General features: G+C 38.0%; 18 non-coding genes across 18 annotated transcripts; all 18 read left to right on the forward strand.

Moving 5' to 3' along the window:
• The first annotated feature begins 824 nt into the window (after window positions 1–824).
• trnaq-cug (transfer RNA glutamine (anticodon CUG)) lies at window positions 825–896 on the forward strand. Its single transcript has one exon. It is a non-coding gene; the product is annotated as a tRNA-Gln (tRNA).
• A 336-nt stretch (window positions 897–1,232) lies between these two features.
• On the forward strand, window positions 1,233–1,305 carry trnar-ccu (transfer RNA arginine (anticodon CCU)). Its single transcript has one exon. It is a non-coding gene; the product is annotated as a tRNA-Arg (tRNA).
• A 711-nt stretch (window positions 1,306–2,016) lies between these two features.
• trnar-ucg (transfer RNA arginine (anticodon UCG)) lies at window positions 2,017–2,089 on the forward strand. Its single transcript has one exon. It is a non-coding gene; the product is annotated as a tRNA-Arg (tRNA).
• A 1,716-nt stretch (window positions 2,090–3,805) lies between these two features.
• trnaq-cug (transfer RNA glutamine (anticodon CUG)) lies at window positions 3,806–3,877 on the forward strand. Its single transcript has one exon. It is a non-coding gene; the product is annotated as a tRNA-Gln (tRNA).
• Window positions 3,878–4,982: 1,105 nt separating this feature from the next.
• Window positions 4,983–5,055, forward strand: trnar-ucg (transfer RNA arginine (anticodon UCG)). The gene has a single exon. It is a non-coding gene; the product is annotated as a tRNA-Arg (tRNA).
• Window positions 5,056–6,754: 1,699 nt separating this feature from the next.
• trnaq-cug (transfer RNA glutamine (anticodon CUG)) lies at window positions 6,755–6,826 on the forward strand. The gene has a single exon. It is a non-coding gene; the product is annotated as a tRNA-Gln (tRNA).
• Window positions 6,827–7,163: 337 nt separating this feature from the next.
• Window positions 7,164–7,236, forward strand: trnar-ccu (transfer RNA arginine (anticodon CCU)). The gene has a single exon. It is a non-coding gene; the product is annotated as a tRNA-Arg (tRNA).
• Window positions 7,237–7,946: 710 nt separating this feature from the next.
• trnar-ucg (transfer RNA arginine (anticodon UCG)) lies at window positions 7,947–8,019 on the forward strand. Its single transcript has one exon. It is a non-coding gene; the product is annotated as a tRNA-Arg (tRNA).
• Window positions 8,020–9,716: 1,697 nt separating this feature from the next.
• Window positions 9,717–9,788, forward strand: trnaq-cug (transfer RNA glutamine (anticodon CUG)). Its single transcript has one exon. It is a non-coding gene; the product is annotated as a tRNA-Gln (tRNA).
• A 340-nt stretch (window positions 9,789–10,128) lies between these two features.
• On the forward strand, window positions 10,129–10,201 carry trnar-ccu (transfer RNA arginine (anticodon CCU)). The gene has a single exon. It is a non-coding gene; the product is annotated as a tRNA-Arg (tRNA).
• Window positions 10,202–10,910: 709 nt separating this feature from the next.
• On the forward strand, window positions 10,911–10,983 carry trnar-ucg (transfer RNA arginine (anticodon UCG)). Its single transcript has one exon. It is a non-coding gene; the product is annotated as a tRNA-Arg (tRNA).
• A 1,701-nt stretch (window positions 10,984–12,684) lies between these two features.
• Window positions 12,685–12,756, forward strand: trnaq-cug (transfer RNA glutamine (anticodon CUG)). The gene has a single exon. It is a non-coding gene; the product is annotated as a tRNA-Gln (tRNA).
• A 338-nt stretch (window positions 12,757–13,094) lies between these two features.
• trnar-ccu (transfer RNA arginine (anticodon CCU)) lies at window positions 13,095–13,167 on the forward strand. Its single transcript has one exon. It is a non-coding gene; the product is annotated as a tRNA-Arg (tRNA).
• A 710-nt stretch (window positions 13,168–13,877) lies between these two features.
• Window positions 13,878–13,950, forward strand: trnar-ucg (transfer RNA arginine (anticodon UCG)). The gene has a single exon. It is a non-coding gene; the product is annotated as a tRNA-Arg (tRNA).
• Window positions 13,951–15,654: 1,704 nt separating this feature from the next.
• trnaq-cug (transfer RNA glutamine (anticodon CUG)) lies at window positions 15,655–15,726 on the forward strand. Its single transcript has one exon. It is a non-coding gene; the product is annotated as a tRNA-Gln (tRNA).
• Window positions 15,727–16,063: 337 nt separating this feature from the next.
• trnar-ccu (transfer RNA arginine (anticodon CCU)) lies at window positions 16,064–16,136 on the forward strand. Its single transcript has one exon. It is a non-coding gene; the product is annotated as a tRNA-Arg (tRNA).
• A 710-nt stretch (window positions 16,137–16,846) lies between these two features.
• On the forward strand, window positions 16,847–16,919 carry trnar-ucg (transfer RNA arginine (anticodon UCG)). The gene has a single exon. It is a non-coding gene; the product is annotated as a tRNA-Arg (tRNA).
• Window positions 16,920–18,616: 1,697 nt separating this feature from the next.
• Window positions 18,617–18,688, forward strand: trnaq-cug (transfer RNA glutamine (anticodon CUG)). Its single transcript has one exon. It is a non-coding gene; the product is annotated as a tRNA-Gln (tRNA).
• The last annotated feature ends 326 nt before the right edge of the window (window positions 18,689–19,014 follow it).

Consider the following 19,014-nt stretch of genomic DNA (forward strand, 5'->3'; position numbering starts at 1 on the left):
AATATTTACCCTTTACACACCAGCTGTTAGTTAACTTTCACATTTCTTCAATGTTATTAGCAGTCAGCTCCAGTGAATATGTAATCTTAGTATTGATGTTACCTGAGAAATAATCTTTTGTCGCACATCTTCAGGAATCCAATCAGCTGTTTGTATGTGGAACCGGACTTCAGCTTGTGTGTTTACTAGAACAAAATGTGAAAAATGTACTATAACACAACAGTAGCTGACTCTCTATAACCTGTGCCTGTCTAGTTAACTCTGTGGAGAATGCTTCCCCACAACAGTGCTCCTGATCACCCTGTACATTAAACATGCTTGTGAATATTTTAACAAAGACTTCCATTTCCATACCTTTATTAACATTCTGGCCCACAGGGCCACTGCTTCGACAGTAGGTAATGGTGAGGCGATCTACACAAAAACAAAAGGTGCACGTCAGTAAACATGCTTCACAATAACATGCTTTATAAAAAGTAGTAATTCAATGCAACACTATTATGTCATAGCAGTGAAGGATGGGGGATTGTGATACAGTCTGAAAGAAGACAAGCTTTTCCAAACTAGTCTGGACTTATTACAGTTTTTAAAGCTCTGGATTCCCGGATCCAAGTCATTGTAAACATATTCGGCTGCTTTCACAGCCCGATTAAAACCAATCTTGGACTGTGTAATGTTACCCTGTGAAAGGTAGTCCAAGATTAGTGCTAATTAAAACAATCGCAGTAGAAACGCTTACACACACACAAAAAAAAAAAAAAAAAAAAAAGGCGAATAATAAAATGATGTATTTATTACAGTTACGTGGCCAAAACGTAAATATGGGTTCCATGGTGTAATGGTTAGCACTCTGGACTCTGAATCCAGCGAGCCGAGTTCAAATCTCGGTGGGACCTTCGTTTTAGTGCATTATTATTCTTAAGTTATTAAAAAGTGTTTCGTCGAACTGACGTTTCTATCATAATAAATGCTTAGAAATTCACTGCAAAGTTGTGGGATGGCACCTTTTAGCCATAAAATCTAAAGTATAAAACCCTCAGAAATACTTTTATTTGCTTTTGTCTGCTTTTGCAACCTGTACTGAAAAATCCGAGGTGACCGTAAAAAGCTTGCAGAGTACAGTACAGGTAAAAAGGTAAAGCGTTAATAATTTTTTTTTGGGTTACCTTCCATTCTGTATTTAGCGATAGTCAGGCACACAAATATGAGCAAGAACGGCATTTTCTTTAGGAGCCCCAGTGGCCTAATGGATAAGGCACTGGCCTCCTAAGCCAGGGATTGTGGGTTCGAGTCTCATCTGGGGTGGAACGTGTATGTTTTTTTTTTCTCACGACTGTTTTATAATAAACTTTCCAGACGTTTCCCCTCTCTTCAGCTATTATTCATCAAAATAAATAAACATATATTTCAACATGGTTAGCGTCAGTAACCATTTAAACACGGTGTCTGGTAAAGGCAATTTAACCTTACCACCCTAAAGTAACGTTAACCGCTATGATTAAATAGTAGTCCATTATATTAATTAATTTAACAGTATCTTATTAAACATTTGACAACTGAGGAAAAGCAGAGAGGCGCAGCGGAAGCGTGCTGGTCCCATAACCCAGAGGTCGATGGATCGAAACCATCCTCTGCTAGATTTTTTTTGTCAGTTTGTATTTCAGCCGCTTTTATATATATATTTCATATTAACAATCACATACCGGTATGTATTGTTTATAAAACCATTACTTCACAGAAGCGTCAGTCAATTCCATTTGTGCCCTGAGTACGAGGGGCGGGGCATCACTCAGCAATAGGAAAATAACAGACAAGAGGCAGCGCCAATTGGGTAAGCACATAGCTTTAGGGTATGGGCGGGGCTACTGGCTGCTTTTTTAATACCGTACCTCTTTGGGACTGTGGTAGTTCTGTACTTGTTTGCTTTGTTATGAAAAAATATTTCGTTGATACTGTAGTACAAACTACGCTAATTATAGATGAAAGTATTTACGTAAACGCTCTCTTTCGGTGAAAGACCGCGTGGCCTAATGGATAAGGCGTCTGACTTCGAATCAGAAGATTGAGGGTTCGAGTCCCTTCGTGGTCGTTTTTTTTATTTTAGATTTTATTTATTAATTGTGTAACTTGTATTTCAGATCAAATAATACAATGTAAGTCAGTGTACATGTTAATGCGTTTTAAAAAGTGATATAGGCTCTTTTCCTTTGGTGTGGTAAGGAAAATAATTTAGCTTAAATATAGAAATATGTTCTACATCAGTGTGATCTCGTTAGAAATGTACCTAATGTATAGTCCAGTATATGTCAAATGATCAATTCCTTACGTAGATTCCTTCTATCGCAGGTGAATCAACTACAAGCTGTGCAGCTTCACTATTTGCTGTACGGGACGCGTCGTGTCGCAGCACTTTTGACTGCGCAAAGTGGTCACAGCTGTTGTTCACACTTTAAATACAGATTGCATTCGCAAAATTGGATACATTTACATTTAAAGTAAATGTGCTGAGTTTGTACCTCTTATCAAGAGGTTTTAAAAGCGACATCGTTGGTACATCCGTCCTCTCAACCAACAGGGAACCCGAAAGGGAGAATTTCAAACATTTGTCGCACTGAGACCCTCGACTCTGACCAGAAATGATGTCGGAGTCTGAAGTCTGGACGGTAAAGTTTTGTACTATAAAGTAACATTTAAACTTGCCAGCAGTCAAAAGCAAGTCTTTATATTATTGGTTCTGGTGTACTATTTAAAAGCTCTTGTGTATGTTGATGTAGCTAAACCTACATTTGGACAACTTTCCGTGAATTCTTGTTTTTTTGCCGCACCTTGCCAGTAAAACGAACTAAAAAGTACTGCATCAAAATCATAGCCTTATAACAAACTAATTAGACCAATGTCTGATTTTATTCATGTTTTCATCGTATAGCACAGATTCATAGAGGTGTTTTTTGTTAAGCTTTCATTTCAGTTAGAAGTTAAAATATTTACCCTTTACACACCAGCTGTTAGTTAACTTTCACATTTCTTCAATGTTATTAGCAGTCAGCTCCAGTGAATATGTAATCTTAGTATTGATGTTACCTGAGAAATAATCTTTTGTCGCACATCTTCAGGAATCCAATCAGCTGTTTGTATGTGGAACCGGACTTCAGCTTGTGTGTTTACTAGAACAAAATGTGAAAAATGTACTATAACACAACAGTAGCTGACTCTCTGTAACCTGTGATGTTGTTGCCTGTCTAGTTAACTCTGTGGAGAATGCTTCCCCACAACAGTGCTCCTGATCACCCTGTACATTAAACATGCTTGTGAATATTTTAACAAAGACTTCCATTTCCATACCTTTATTAACATTCTGGCCTCCAGGGCCACTGCTTCGACAGTAGGTAATGGTGAGGAGATCTACACAAAAACAAAAGGTGCACGTCAGTAAACATGCTTCACAATAACATGCTTTATAAAAAGTAGTAATTCAATGCAACACTATTATGTCATAGCAGTGAAGGATGGGGGATTGTGATACAGTCTGAACGAAGACAAGCTTTTCCAAACTAGTCTGGACTTATTACAGTTTTTAAAGCTCTGGATTCCCGGATCCAAGTCATTGTAAACATATTCGGCTGCTTTCACAGCCCGATTAAAACCAATCTTGGACTGCGTAATGTTACCCTGGGTAAGGTAGTCCAAGATTAGTGCTAATTAAAACAATCGCAGTAGAAACGCTTACACAAAAAAAAAAAAAAAAAAAAAAGCGAATAATAAAATGATGTATTTATTACAGTTACGTGGCCAAGGCGTAAATATGGGTTCCATGGTGTAATGGTTAGCACTCTGGACTCTGAATCCAGCAATCCGATTTCAAATCTCGGTGGGACCGTCGTTTCAGTGCATTATTATTCTTAAGTTATTAAAACGTGTTTCGTCGAACTGACGTTTCTATCATAATAAATGCTGAGAAATTCACTGCAAAGTTGTGGGATGGCACCTTTTAGCCATAAAATCTAAAGTATAAAACCCTCAGAAATACTTTTATTTGCTTTTGTCTGCTTTTGCAACCTGTACTGAAAAATCCGAGGTGACCATAAAAAGCTTGCAGAGTACAGTACAGGTAAAAAGGTAAAGCGTTAATAATTTTTTTGGGGGGTTACCTTCCTTTCCGTATTTAGCGATAGTCTGGCACACAAATATGAGCAAGAACGGCATTTTCTTTAGGAGCCCCAGTGGCCTGGCCTCCTAAGCCAGGGATTGTGGGTTCGAGTCCCATCTGGGGTGTAACGTGTATGTTTTTTTTTTCTCACGACTGTTTTATAATAAACTTTCCAGACGTTTCCCCTCTCTTCAGCTATTATTCATCAAAATAAATAAACATATATTTCAACATGGTTAGCGTCAGTAACCATTTAAACACGGTGTCTGGTAAAGGCAATTTAACCTTACCACCCTAGAGTAACGTTAACCGCTATGATTAAATAGTAGTCCATTATATTAATTAATTTAACAGTATCTTATTAAACATTTGACAACTGATCAAAAGCCGAGTGGCGCAGCGGAAGCGTGCTGGGCCCATAACCCAGAGGTCGATGGATCGAAACCATCCTCTGCTAGATTTTTTTTTGTCAGTTTGTATTTCAGCCGCTTTTATATATATTTCATATTAACAATCACATACCGGTATGTATTGTTTATAAAACCATTACTTCACAGAAGCGTCAGTCAATTCCTTTTGTGCCCTGAGTACGAGGGGCGGGGCATCACTCAGCAATAGGAAAATAACAGACAAGAGGCAGCGCCAATTGGGTAAGCACATAGCTTTAGGGTATGGGCGGGGCTACTGGCTGCTTTTTTAATACCGTACCTCTTTGGGACTGTGGTAGTTCTGTACTTGTTTGCTTTGTTATGAAAAAATATTTCGTTGATACTGTAGTACAAACTACGCTAATTATAGATGAAAGTATTTACGTAAACGATCTCTTTCGGTGAAAGACCGCGTGGCCTAATGGATAAGGCGTCTGACTTCGAATCAGAAGATTGAGGGTTCGAGTCCCTTCGTGGTCGTTTTTTTTTTTATTTTAGATTTTATTTATTAATTGTGTAACTTGTATTTCAGATCAAATAATACAATGTAAGTCAGTGTACATGTTTCTGCGTTTTAAAAAGTGATATAGGCTCTTTTCCTTTGGTGTGGTAAGGAAAATAATTTAACTTAAATATAGAAATATGTTCTACATCAGTGTGATCTCGTTAGAAATGTACCTAATGTATAGTCCAGTATATGTCAAATGATCAATTCCTTACGTAGATTCCTTCTATCGCAGATGAATCAACTACAAGCTGTGCAGCTTCACTATTTGCTGTACGGGACGCGTCGTGTCGCAGCACTTTTGACTGCGCAAAGTGGTCACAGCTGTTGTTCACACTTTAAATACAGATTGCATTCGCAAAATTGGATACATTTACATTTAAAGTAAATGTGCTGAGTTTGTACCTCTTATCAAGAGGTTTTAAAAGCGACATCGTTGGTACATCCGTCCTCTCAACCAACAGGGAACCCGAAAGGGAGAATTTCAAACATTTGTCGCACTGAGACCCTCGACTCTGACCAGAAATGATGTCGGAGTCTGAAGTCTGGACGGTAAAGTTTTGTACTCTAAAGTAACATTTAAACTTGCCAGCAGTCAAAAGCAAGTCTTTATATTATTGGTTCTGGTGTACTATTTAAAAGCTCTTGTGTATGATGATGTAGCTAAACCTACATTTGGACAACTTTCCGTGAATTCTTGTTTTTTTGCCGCACCTTGCCAGTAAAACGAACTAAAAAGTACTGCATCAAAATCATAGCCTTATAACAAACTAATTAGACCAATGTCTGATTTTATTCATGTTTTCATCGTATAGCACAGATTCATAGAGGTGTTTTTTGTTAAGCTTTCATTTCAGTTAGAAGTTAAAATATTTACCCTTTACACACCAGCTGTTAGTTAACTTTCACATTTCTTCAATGTTATTAGCAGTCAGCTCCAGTGAATATGTAATCTTAGTATTGATGTTACCTGAGAAATAATCTTTTGTCGCACATCTTCAGGAATCCAATCAGCTGTTTGTATGTGGAACCGGACTTCAGCTTGTGTGTTTACTAGAACAAAATGCGAAAAATGTACTATAACACAACAGTAGCTGACTCTCTGTAACCTGTGATGTTGTTGCCTGTCTAGTTAACTCTGTGGAGAATGCTTCCCCACAACAGTGCTCCTGATCACCCTGTACATTAAACATGCTTGTGAATATTTTAACAAAGACTTCCATTTCCATACCTTTATTAACATTCTGGCTCCAGGGCCACTGCTTCGACAGTAGGTAATGGTGAGGAGATCTACACAAAAACAAAAGGTGCACGTCAGTAAACATGCTTCACAATAACATGCTTTATAAAAAGTAGTAATTCAATGCAACACTATTATGTCATAGCAGTGAAGGATGGGGGATTGTGATACAGTCTGAACGAAGACAAGCTTTTCCAAACTAGTCTGGACTTATTACAGTTTTTAAAGCTCTGGATTCCCGGATCCAAGTCATTGTAAACATATTCGGCTGCTTTCACAGCCCGATTAAAACCAATCTTGGACTGCGTAATGTTACCCTGGGTAAGGTAGTCCAAGATTAGTGCTAATTAAAACAATCGCAGTAGAAACGCTTACAAAAAAAAAAAAAAAAAATGATGTATTTATTACAGTTACGTGGCCAAGGCGTAAACGTGGGTTCCATGGTGTAATGGTTAGCACTCTGGACTCTGAATCCAGCGATCCGAGTTCAAATCTCGGTGGGACCTTCGTTTCAGTGCATTATTATTCTTAAGTTATTAAAAAGTGTTTAGTCGAACTGACGTTTCTATCATAATAAATGCTGAGAAATTCACTGCAAAGTTGTGGGATGGCACCTTTTAGCCATAAAATCTAAAGTATAAAACCCTCAGAAATACTTTTATTTGCTTTTGTCTGCTTTTGCAACCTGTACTGAAAAATCCGAGGTGACCATAAAAAGCTTGCAGACTACAGTACAGGTAAAAAGGTAAAGCGTTAATATTTTTTTTTTTGGGTTCCCTTCCATTCTGTATTTAGCGATAGTCTGGCACACAAATATGAGCAAGAACGGCATTTTCTTTAGGAGCCCCAGTGGCCTAATGGATAAGGCACTGGCCTCCTAAGCCAGGGATTGTGGGTTCGAGTCCCATCTGGGGTGTAACGTGTATGTTTTTTTTTTTCTCACGACTGTTTTATAATAAACTTTCCAGACGTTTCCCCTCTTTTCAGCTATTATTCATCAAAATAAATAAACATATATTTCAACATGGTTAGCGTCAGTAACCATTTAAACACGGTGTCTGGTAAAGGCAATTTAACCTTACCACCCTAGAGTAACGTTAACCGCTATGATTAAATAGTAGTCCATTATATTAATTAATTTAACAGTATCTTATTAAACATTTGACAACTGAGCAAAAGCAGAGTGGCGCAGCGGAAGCGTGCTGGGCCCATAACCCAGAGGTCGATGGATCGAAACCATCCTCTGCTATATTTTTTTTGTCAGTTTGTATTTCAGCCGCTTTTATATATATTTTATATTAACAATCACATACCGGTATGTATTGTTTATAAAACCATTACTTCACAGAAGCGTCAGTCAATTCCTTTTGTGCCCTGAGTACGAGGGGCGGGGCATCACTCCCCAATAGGAAAATAACAGACAAGAGGCAGCGCCAATTGGGTAAGCACATAGCTTTAGGGTATGGGCGGGGCTACTGGCTGCTTTTTTAATACCGTACCTCTTTGGGACTGTGGTAGTTCTGTACTTGTTTGCTTTGTTATGAAAAAATATTTCGTTGATACTGTAGTACAAACTACGCTAATTATAGATGAAAGTATTTACGTAAACGCTCTCTTTCGGTGAAAGACCGCGTGGCCTAATGGATAAGGCGTCTGACTTCGAATCAGAAGATTGAGGGTTTGAGTCCCTTCGTGGTCGTTTGTTTATTTTAGATTTTATTTATTAATTGTGTAACTTGTATTTCAGATCAAATAATACAATGTAAGTCAGTGTACATGTTTCTGCGTTTTAAAAAGTGATATAGGCTCTTTTCCTTTGGTGTGGTAAGGAAAATAATTTAACTTAAATATAGAAATATGTTCTACATCAGTGTGATCTCGTTAGAAATGTACCTAATGTATAGTCCAGTATATGTCAAATGATCAATTCCTTACGTAGATTCCTTCTATCGCAGGTGAATCAACTACAAGCTGTGCAGCTTCACTATTTGCTGTACGGGACGCGTCGTGTCGCAGCACTTTTGACTGCGCAAAGTGGTCACAGCTGTTGTTCACACTTTAAATACAGATTGCATTCGCAAAATTGGATACATTTACATTTAAAGTAAATGTGCTGAGTTTGTACCTCTTATCAAGAGGTTTTAAAAGCGACATCGTTGGTACATCCGTCCTCTCAACCAACAGGGAACCCGAAAGGGAGAATTTCAAACATTTGTCGCACTGAGACCCTCGACTCTGACCAGAAATGATGTCGGAGTCTGAAGTCTGGACGGTAAAGTTTTGTACTCTAAAGTAACATTTAAACTTGCCAGCAGTCAAAAGCAAGTCTTTATATTATTGGTTCTGGTGTACTATTTAAAAGCTCTTGTGTATGTTGATGTAGCTAAACCTACATTTGGACAACTTTCCGTGAATTCTTGTTTTTTTGCCGCACCTTGCCAGTAAAACGAACTAAAAAGTACTGCATCAAAATCATAGCCTTATAACAAACTAATTAGACCAATGTCTGATTTTATTCATGTTTTCATCGTATAGCACAGATTCATAGAGGTGTTTTTTGTTAAGCTTTCATTTCAGTTAGAAGTTAAAATATTTACCCTTTACACACCAGCTGTTAGTTAACTTTCACATTTCTTCAATGTTATTAGCAGTCAGCTCCAGTGAATATGTAATCTTAGTATTGATGTTACCTGAGAAATAATCTTTTGTCGCGCATCTTCAGGAATCCAATCAGCTGTTTGTATGTGAAACCGGACTTCAGCTTGTGTGTTTACTAGAACAAAATGCGAAAAATGTACTATAACACAACAATAGCTGACTCTCTGTAACCTGTGATGTTGTTGCCTGTCTAGTTAACTCTGTGGAGAATGCTTCCCCACAACAGTGCTCCTGATCACCCTGTACATTAAACATGCTTGTGAATATTTTAACAAAGACTTCCATTTCCATACCTTTATTAACATTCTGGCCTCCAGGGCCACTGCTTCGACAGTAGGTAATGGTGAGGCGATCTACACAAAAACAAAAGGTGCACGTCAGTAAACATGCTTCACAATAACATGCTTTATAAAAAGTAGTAATTCAATGCAACACTATTATGTCATAGCAGTGAAGGATGGGGGATTGTGATACAGTCTGAACGAAGACAAGCTTTTCCAAACTAGTCTGGACTTATTACAGTTTTTAAAGCTCTGGATTCCCGGATCCAAGTCATTGTAAACATATTCGGCTGCTTTCACAGCCCGATTAAAACCAATCTTGGACTGCGTAATGTTACCCTGGGTAAGGTAGTCCAAGATTAGTGCTAATTAAAACAATCGCAGTAGAAACGCTTACAAAAAAAAAAAAAAAAAAAAGATGTATTTATTACAGTTACGTGGCCAAGGCGTAAATGTGGGTTCCATGGTGTAATGGTTAGCACTCTGGACTCTGAATCCAGCGATCCGAGTTCAAATCTCGGTGGGACCTTCGTTTCAGTGCATTATTATTCTTAAGTTATTAAAAAAGTGTTTCGTCGAACTGACGTTTCTATCATAATAAATGCTGAGAAATTCACTGTAAAGTTGTGGGATGGCACCTTTTAGCCATAAAATCTAAAGTATAAAACCCTCAGAAATACTTTTATTTGCTTTTGTCTGCTTTTGCAACCTGTACTGAAAAATCCGAGGTGACCATAAAAAGCTTGCAGAGTACAGTACAGGTAAAAAGGTAAAGCGTTAATAATTTTTTTTTTTTGGGTTACCTTCCATTCTGTATTTAGCGATAGTCTGGCACACAAATATGAGCAAGAACGGCATTTTCTTTAGGAGCCCCAGTGGCCTAATGGATAAGGCACTGGCCTCCTAAGCCAGGGATTGTGGGTTCGAGTCCCATCTGGGGTGTAACGTGTATGTTTTTTTTTCACACGACTGTTTTATAATAAACTTTCCAGACGTTTCCCCTCTCTTCAGCTATTATTCATCAAAATAAATAAACATATATTTCAACATGGTTAGCGTCAGTAACCATTTAAACACGGTGTCTGGTAAAGGCAATTTAACCTTACCACCCTAAAGTAACGTTAACCGCTAATGATTAAATAGTAGTCCATTATATTAATTAATTTAACAGTATCTTATTAAACATTTGACAACTGAGCAAAAGCAGAGTGGCGCAGCGGAAGCGTGCTGGGCCCATAACCCAGAGGTCGATGGATCGAAACCATCCTCTGCTAGATTTTTTTTGTCAGTTTGTATTTCAGCCGCTTTAATATATATTTCATATTAACAATCACATACCGGTATGTATTGTTTATAAAACCATTACTTCACAGAAGCGTCAGTCAATTCCATTTGTGCCCTGAGTACGAGGGGCGGGGCATCACTCAGCAATAGGAAAATAACAGACAAGAGGCAGCGCCAATTGGGTAAGCACATAGCTTTAGGGTATGGGCGGGGCTACTGGCTGCTTTTTTAATACCGTACCTCTTTGGGACTGTGGTAGTTCTGTACTTGTTTGCTTTGTTATGAAAACATATTTCGTTGATACTGTAGTACAAACTACGCTAATTATAGATGAAAGTATTTACGTAAACGCTCTCTTTCGGTGAAAGACCGCGTGGCCTAATGGATAAGGCGTCTGACTTCGAATCAGAAGATTGAGGGTTCGAGTCCCTTCGTGGTCGTTTTTTTTATTTTAGATTTTATTTATTAATTGTGTAACTTGTATTTCAGATCAAATAATACAATGTAAGTCAGTGTACATGTTTCTGCGTTTTAAAAAGTGATATAGGCTCTTTTCCTTTGGTGTGGTAAGGAAAATAATTTAGCTTAAATATAGAAATATGTTCTACATCAGTGTGATCTCGTTAGAAATGTACCTAATGTATAGTCCAGTATATGTCAAATGATCAATTCCTTACGTAGATTCCTTCTATCGCAGGTGAATCAACTACAAGCTGTGCAGCTTCACTATTTGCTGTACGGGACGCGTCGTGTCGCAGCACTTTTGACTGCGCAAAGTGGTCACAGCTGTTGCTCACACTTTAAATACAGATTGCATTCGCAAAATTGGATACATTTACATTTAAAGTAAATGTGCTGAGTTTGTACCTCTTATCAAGAGGTTTTAAAAGCGACATCGTTGGTACATCCGTCCTCTCAACCAACAGGGAACCCGAAAGGGAGAATTTCAAACATTTGTCGCACTGAGACCCTCGACTCTGACCAGAAATGATGTCGGAGTCTGAAGTCTGGACGGTAAAGTTTTGTACTCTAAAGTAACATTTAAACTTGCCAGCAGTCAAAAGCAAGTCTTTATATTATTGGTTCTGGTGTACTATTTAAAAGCTCTTGTGTATGTTGATGTAGCTAAACCTACATTTGGACAACTTTCCGTGAATTCTTGTTTTTTTGCCGCACCTTGCCAGTAAAACGAACTAAAAAGTACTGCATCAAAATCATAGCCTTATAACAAACTAATTAGACCAATGTCTGATTTTATTCATGTTTTCATCGTATAGCACAGATTCATAGAGGTGTTTTTTGTTAAGCTTTCATTTCAGTTAGAAGTTAAAATATTTACCCTTTACACACCAGCTGTTAGTTAACTTTCACATTTCTTCAATGTTATTAGCAGTCAGCTCCAGTGAATATGTAATCTTAGTATTGATGTTACCTGAGAAATAATCTTTTGTCGCGCATCTTCAGGAATCCAATCAGCTGTTTGTATGTGGAACCGGACTTCAGCTTGTGTGTTTACTAGAACAAAATGCGAAAAATGTACTATAACACAACAGTAGCTGACTCTCTGTAACCTGTGATGTTGTTGCCTGTCTAGTTAACTCTGTGGAGAATGCTTCCCCACAACAGTGCTCCTGATCACCCTGTACATTAAACATGCTTGTGAATATTTTAACAAAGACTTCCATTTCCATACCTTTATTAACATTCTGGCTCCAGGGCCACTGCTTCGACAGTAGGTAATGGTGAGGAGATCTACACAAAAACAAAAGGTGCACGTCAGTAAACATGCTTCACAATAACATGCTTTATAAAAAGTAGTAATTCAATGCAACACTATTATGTCATAGCAGTGAAGGATGGGGGATTGTGATACAGTCTGAACGAAGACAAGCTTTTCCAAACTAGTCTGGACTTATTACAGTTTTTAAAGCTCTGGATTCCCGGATCCAAGTCATTGTAAACATATTCGGCTGCTTTCACAGCCCGATTAAAACCAATCTTGGACTGCGTAATGTTACCCTGGGTAAGGTAGTCCAAGATTAGTGCTAATTAAAACAATCGCAGTAGAAACGCTTACAAAAAAAAAAAAAAAAAAAAAAAAGATGTATTTATTACAGTTACGTGGCCAAGGCGTAAATGTGGGTTCCATGGTGTAATGGTTAGCACTCTGGACTCTGAATCCAGCGATCCGAGTTCAAATCTCGGTGGGACCTTCGTTTCAGTGCATTATTATTCTTAAGTTATTAAAAAGTGTTTCGTCGAACTGACGTTTCTATCATAATAAATGCTGAGAAATTCACTGCAAAGTTGTGGGATGGCACCTTTTAGCCATAAAATCTAAAGTATAAAACCCTCAGAAATACTTTTATTTGCTTTTGTCTGCTTTTGCAACCTCTACTGAAAAATCCGAGGTGACCATAAAAAGCTTGCAGAGTACAGTACAGGTAAAAAGGTAAAGCGTTAATAATTTTTTTTTTTGGGTTACCTTCCATTCTGTATTTGGCGATAGTCTGGCACACAAATATGAGCAAGAACGGCATTTTCTTTAGGAGCCCCAGTGGCCTAATGGATAAGGCACTGGCCTCCTAAGCCAGGGATTGTGGGTTCGAGTCCCATCTGGGGTGTAACGTGTATGTTTTTTTTTTCACACGACTGTTTTATAATAAACTTTCCAGACGTTTCCCCTCTCTTCAGCTATTATTCATCAAAATAAATAAACATATATTTCAACATGGTTAGCGTCAGTAACCATTTAAACACGGTGTCTGGTAAAGGCAATTTAACCTTACCACCCTAAAGTAACGTTAACCGCTAATGATTAAATAGTAGTCCATTATATTAATTAATTTAACAGTATCTTATTAAACATTTGACAACTGAGCAAAAGCAGAGTGGCGCAGCGGAAGCGTGCTGGGCCCATAACCCAGAGGTCGATGGATCGAAACCATCCTCTGCTAGATTTTTTTTGTCAGTTTGTATTTCAGCCGCTTTAATATATATTTCATATTAACAATCACATACCGGTATGTATTGTTTATAAAACCATTACTTCACAGAAGCGTCAGTCAATTCCATTTGTGCCCTGAGTACGAGGGGCGGGGCATCACTCAGCAATAGGAAAATAACAGACAAGAGGCAGCGCCAATTGGGTAAGCACATAGCTTTAGGGTATGGGCGGGGCTACTGGCTGCTTTTTTAATACCGTACCTCTTTGGGACTGTGGTAGTTCTGTACTTGTTTGCTTTGTTATGAAAACATATTTCGTTGATACTGTAGTACAAACTACGCTAATTATAGATGAAAGTATTTACGTAAACGCTCTCTTTCGGTGAAAGACCGCGTGGCCTAATGGATAAGGCGTCTGACTTCGAATCAGAAGATTGAGGGTTCGAGTCCCTTCGTGGTCGTTTTTTTTATTTTAGATTTTATTTATTAATTGTGTAACTTGTATTTCAGATCAAATAATACAATGTAAGTCAGTGTACATGTTTCTGCGTTTTAAAAAGTGATATAGGCTCTTTTCCTTTGGTGTGGTAAGGAAAATAATTTAGCTTAAATATAGAAATATGTTCTACATCAGTGTGATCTCGTTAGAAATGTACCTAATGTATAGTCCAGTATATGTCAAATGATCAATTCCTTACGTAGATTCCTTCTATCGCAGGTGAATCAACTACAAGCTGTGCAGCTTCACTATTTGCTGTACGGGACGCGTCGTGTCGCAGCACTTTTGACTGCGCAAAGTGGTCACAGCTGTTGCTCACACTTTAAATACAGATTGCATTCGCAAAATTGGATACATTTACATTTAAAGTAAATGTGCTGAGTTTGTACCTCTTATCAAGAGGTTTTAAAAGCGACATCGTTGGTACATCCGTCCTCTCAACCAACAGGGAACCCGAAAGGGAGAATTTCAAACATTTGTCGCACTGAGACCCTCGACTCTGACCAGAAATGATGTCGGAGTCTGAAGTCTGGACGGTAAAGTTTTGTACTCTAAAGTAACATTTAAACTTGCCAGCAGTCAAAAGCAAGTCTTTATATTATTGGTTCTGGTGTACTATTTAAAAGCTCTTGTGTATGTTGATGTAGCTAAACCTACATTTGGACAACTTTCCGTGAATTCTTGTTTTTTTGCCGCACCTTGCCAGTAAAACGAACTAAAAAGTACTGCATCAAAATCATAGCCTTATAACAAACTAATTAGACCAATGTCTGATTTTATTCATGTTTTCATCGTATAGCACAGATTCATAGAGGTGTTTTTTGTTAAGCTTTCATTTCAGTTAGAAGTTAAAATATTTACCCTTTACACACCAGCTGTTAGTTAACTTTCACATTTCTTCAATGTTATTAGCAGTCAGCTCCAGTGAATATGTAATCTTAGTATTGATGTTACCTGAGAAATAATCTTTTGTCGCACATCTTCAGGAATCCAATCAGCTGTTTGTATGTGGAACCGGACTTCAGCTTGTGTGTTTACTAGAACAAAATGCGAAAAATGTACTATAACACAACAGTAGCTGACTCTCTGTAACCTGTGATGTTGTTGCCTGTCTAGTTAACTCTGTGGAGAATGCTTCCCCACAACAGTGCTCCTGATCACCCTGTACATTAAACATGCTTGTGAATATTTTAACAAAGACTTCCATTTCCATACCTTTATTAACATTCTGGCTCCAGGGCCACTGCTTCGACAGTAGGTAATGGTGAGGAGATCTACACAAAAACAAAAGGTGCACGTCAGTAAACATGCTTCACAATAACATGCTTTATAAAAAGTAGTAATTCAATGCAACACTATTATGTCATAGCAGTGAAGGATGGGGGATTGTGATACAGTCTGAACGAAGACAAGCTTTTCCAAACTAGTCTGGACTTATTACAGTTTTTAAAGCTCTGGATTCCCGGATCCAAGTCATTGTAAACATATTCGGCTGCTTTCACAGCCCGATTAAAACCAATCTTGGACTGCGTAATGTTACCCTGGGTAAGGTAGTCCAAGATTAGTGCTAATTAAAACAATCGCAGTAGAAACGCTTACAAAAAAAAAAAAGAAAAAAAAAAAAATGATGTATTTATTACAGTTACGTGGCCAAGGCGTAAATGTGGGTTCCATGGTGTAATGGTTAGCACTCTGGACTCTGAATCCAGCGATCCGAGTTCAAATCTCGGTGGGACCTTCGTTTCAGTGCATTATTATTCTTAAGTTATTAAAAAGTGTTTCGTCGAACTGACGTTTCTATCATAATAAATGCTGAGAAATTCACTGCAAAGTTGTGGGATGGCACCTTTTAGCCATAAAATCTAAAGTATAAAACCCTCAGAAATACTTTTATTTGCTTTTGTCTGCTTTTGCAACCTGTACTGAAAAATCCGAGGTGACCATAAAAAGCTTGCAGACTACAGTACAGGTAAAAAGGTAAAGCGTTAATATTTTTTTTTTTGGGTTCCCTTCCATTCTGTATTTAGCGATAGTCTGGCACACAAATATGAGCAAGAACGGCATTTTCTTTAGGAGCCCCAGTGGCCTAATGGATAAGGCACTGGCCTCCTAAGCCAGGGATTGTGGGTTCGAGTCCCATCTGGGGTGTAACGTGTATGTTTTTTTTTTTCTCACGACTGTTTTATAATAAACTTTCCAGACGTTTCCCCTCTTTTCAGCTATTATTCATCAAAATAAATAAACATATATTTCAACATGGTTAGCGTCAGTAACCATTTAAACACGGTGTCTGGTAAAGGCAATTTAACCTTACCACCCTAGAGTAACGTTAACCGCTATGATTAAATAGTAGTCCATTATATTAATTAATTTAACAGTATCTTATTAAACATTTGACAACTGAGCAAAAGCAGAGTGGCGCAGCGGAAGCGTGCTGGGCCCATAACCCAGAGGTCGATGGATCGAAACCATCCTCTGCTATATTTTTTTTGTCAGTTTGTATTTCAGCCGCTTTTATATATATTTTATATTAACAATCACATACCGGTATGTATTGTTTATAAAACCATTACTTCACAGAAGCGTCAGTCAATTCCTTTTGTGCCCTGAGTACGAGGGGCGGGGCATCACTCCCCAATAGGAAAATAACAGACAAGAGGCAGCGCCAATTGGGTAAGCACATAGCTTTAGGGTATGGGCGGGGCTACTGGCTGCTTTTTTAATACCGTACCTCTTTGGGACTGTGGTAGTTCTGTACTTGTTTGCTTTGTTATGAAAAAATATTTCGTTGATACTGTAGTACAAACTACGCTAATTATAGATGAAAGTATTTACGTAAACGCTCTCTTTCGGTGAAAGACCGCGTGGCCTAATGGATAAGGCGTCTGACTTCGAATCAGAAGATTGAGGGTTTGAGTCCCTTCGTGGTCGTTTGTTTATTTTAGATTTTATTTATTAATTGTGTAACTTGTATTTCAGATCAAATAATACAATGTAAGTCAGTGTACATGTTTCTGCGTTTTAAAAAGTGATATAGGCTCTTTTCCTTTGGTGTGGTAAGGAAAATAATTTAACTTAAATATAGAAATATGTTCTACATCAGTGTGATCTCGTTAGAAATGTACCTAATGTATAGTCCAGTATATGTCAAATGATCAATTCCTTACGTAGATTCCTTCTATCGCAGGTGAATCAACTACAAGCTGTGCAGCTTCACTATTTGCTGTACGGGACGCGTCGTGTCGCAGCACTTTTGACTGCGCAAAGTGGTCACAGCTGTTGTTCACACTTTAAATACAGATTGCATTCGCAAAATTGGATACATTTACATTTAAAGTAAATGTGCTGAGTTTGTACCTCTTATCAAGAGGTTTTAAAAGCGACATCGTTGGTACATCCGTCCTCTCAACCAACAGGGAACCCGAAAGGGAGAATTTCAAACATTTGTCGCACTGAGACCCTCGACTCTGACCAGAAATGATGTCGGAGTCTGAAGTCTGGACGGTAAAGTTTTGTACTCTAAAGTAACATTTAAACTTGCCAGCAGTCAAAAGCAAGTCTTTATATTATTGGTTCTGGTGTACTATTTAAAAGCTCTTGTGTATGTTGATGTAGCTAAACCTACATTTGGACAACTTTCCGTGAATTCTTGTTTTTTTGCCGCACCTTGCCAGTAAAACGAACTAAAAAGTACTGCATCAAAATCATAGCCTTATAACAAACTAATTAGACCAATGTCTGATTTTATTCATGTTTTCATCGTATAGCACAGATTCATAGAGGTGTTTTTTGTTAAGCTTTCATTTCAGTTAGAAGTTAAAATATTTACCCTTTACACACCAGCTGTTAGTTAACTTTCACATTTCTTCAATGTTATTAGCAGTCAGCTCCAGTGAATATGTAATCTTAGTATTGATGTTACCTGAGAAATAATCTTTTGTCGCGCATCTTCAGGAATCCAATCAGCTGTTTGTATGTGAAACCGGACTTCAGCTTGTGTGTTTACTAGAACAAAATGCGAAAAATGTACTATAACACAACAATAGCTGACTCTCTGTAACCTGTGATGTTGTTGCCTGTCTAGTTAACTCTGTGGAGAATGCTTCCCCACAACAGTGCTCCTGATCACCCTGTACATTAAACATGCTTGTGAATATTTTAACAAAGACTTCCATTTCCATACCTTTATTAACATTCTGGCCTCCAGGGCCACTGCTTCGACAGTAGGTAATGGTGAGGCGATCTACACAAAAACAAAAGGTGCACGTCAGTAAACATGCTTCACAATAACATGCTTTATAAAAAGTAGTAATTCAATGCAACACTATTATGTCATAGCAGTGAAGGATGGGGGATTGTGATACAGTCTGAACGAAGACAAGCTTTTCCAAACTAGTCTGGACTTATTACAGTTTTTAAAGCTCTGGATTCCCGGATCCAAGTCATTGTAAACATATTCGGCTGCTTTCACAGCCCGATTAAAACCAATCTTGGACTGCGTAATGTTACCCTGGGTAAGGTAGTCCAAGATTAGTGCTAATTAAAACAATCGCAGTAGAAACGCTTACAAAAAAAAAAAAAAAAAAAAGATGTATTTATTACAGTTACGTGGCCAAGGCGTAAATGTGGGTTCCATGGTGTAATGGTTAGCACTCTGGACTCTGAATCCAGCGATCCGAGTTCAAATCTCGGTGGGACCTTCGTTTCAGTGCATTGTTATTCTTAAGTTATTAAAAAGTGTTTCGTCGAACTGACGTTTCTATCATAATAAATGCTGAGAAATTCACTGTAAAGTTGTGGGATGGCACCTTTTAGCCATAAAATCTAAAGTATAAAACCCTCAGAAATACTTTTATTTGCTTTTGTCTGCTTTTGCAACCTGTACTGAAAAATCCGAGGTGACCATAAAAAGCTTGCAGAGTACAGTACAGGTAAAAAGGTAAAGCGTTAATAATTTTTTTTTTTTGGGTTACCTTCCATTCTGTATTTAGCGATAGTCTGGCACACAAATATGAGCAAGAACGGC

The sequence above is a fragment of the Acipenser ruthenus genome, chromosome 17 (assembly GCF_902713425.1).
Source record: "Acipenser ruthenus chromosome 17, fAciRut3.2 maternal haplotype, whole genome shotgun sequence".
Taxonomy (NCBI): domain Eukaryota; kingdom Metazoa; phylum Chordata; class Actinopteri; order Acipenseriformes; family Acipenseridae; genus Acipenser; species Acipenser ruthenus.